At 37.0% G+C, this 1,104-nt stretch overlaps 1 pseudogene; it reads right to left on the reverse strand.

Annotated features, from left to right (window-relative positions):
- Positions 1 to 518: 518 nt before the first annotated feature.
- LOC116073683 overlaps positions 519 to 1,104 on the reverse strand; it is a 6,827-nt pseudogene continuing 6,241 nt past the window's right edge.

The raw sequence follows: 1,104 nt of genomic DNA on the forward strand, positions 1-1,104 counted from the left end.
TATTTTTTGAGAAGAGACCAGTAGAACTCATCTAAATGAGAACCGTAATAGACTAAGAAAATGAGAAGAGTTTCAAGGACTTGTAGAATGATAGGTAATTTAAGCTTTTTTTTTTTCCTGAATCAGAAGACAGCAGCTTTTACATCCAGAATAGCAAGAAAGAGTTAAATTACCAAAAGTTTGCAGCATTTGGTCCCAGTCTGTACCCTCTTTCAATACCTCCCTCAGGGAACTAGATACAGAAATAGCTCTCAGAAGAAAGAGTAGTGAGGAGAATATTCAAAGAAGCAGTGTCCAAGACTCCTAAATCTGGTGAAAGCTATTGCTGAACAAGAGATTCAAGAGTTTCATGAAATACAAGAAAGCATAAATTCAACCTGCAAATGCATGCACCCAAACTTCGGAAATTGACTTGAAAGCATCCGGAAAGAAATAGTGTAGAGCATGACTATGAATTATAGATTCACATCAGATCCCAAAGAGCCAAGACCAGAGAAGTATTGCTGGGTCTCCAAATATCACAAGACAGTCATGATATGCAAGTTTAAATCTGCAGTAGTGCATTCTGCATCTAGGGCAGTTACCTGCAAAGGGGAAGGGGATAATTGTTTCCAATAAAGGGCAGTGTGACACAAGGATATATTCAGGAGAAAGGAAATTATAAAATTTACTATTTTCAGTAGAAATCTGAGTACATAAAATGGAATAGACTATCTTACATGAATTTTAGAAATTTTATTTGAAGAGCTGGAGAGATGGTTAAGAGATTAAGAAATTGTATTCGATAATTAAACAGTCATAATCTGGTATGACAGTAGTTGTCCTCTGAATTAGACTAAAACTCACTAACAGAAAGACAAAAGAAATACCTAATCTGTAGCAATTAAGCCACACTCCTTAATAAGCATGTATCAAAAACAAAGCCCAAAGAAGGTTTAGAAACTGGTAATTTAATGATTTTTAAAAGTACAATCTTTCGCTGGGCAGTGGTGGCGCACACCTTTAATCCTAGCACTTGAGGGGCAGAGGCAAGTGAATTTCTGAGTTCGAGGCCAGCCTGGTCTACAGAGTAAGTTCCAGGACATCCAGGGCTACACAAAGAAA

The sequence above is a fragment of the Mastomys coucha genome, unplaced genomic scaffold, assembly GCF_008632895.1.
Source record: "Mastomys coucha isolate ucsf_1 unplaced genomic scaffold, UCSF_Mcou_1 pScaffold23, whole genome shotgun sequence".
NCBI lineage: Eukaryota > Metazoa > Chordata > Mammalia > Rodentia > Muridae > Mastomys > Mastomys coucha.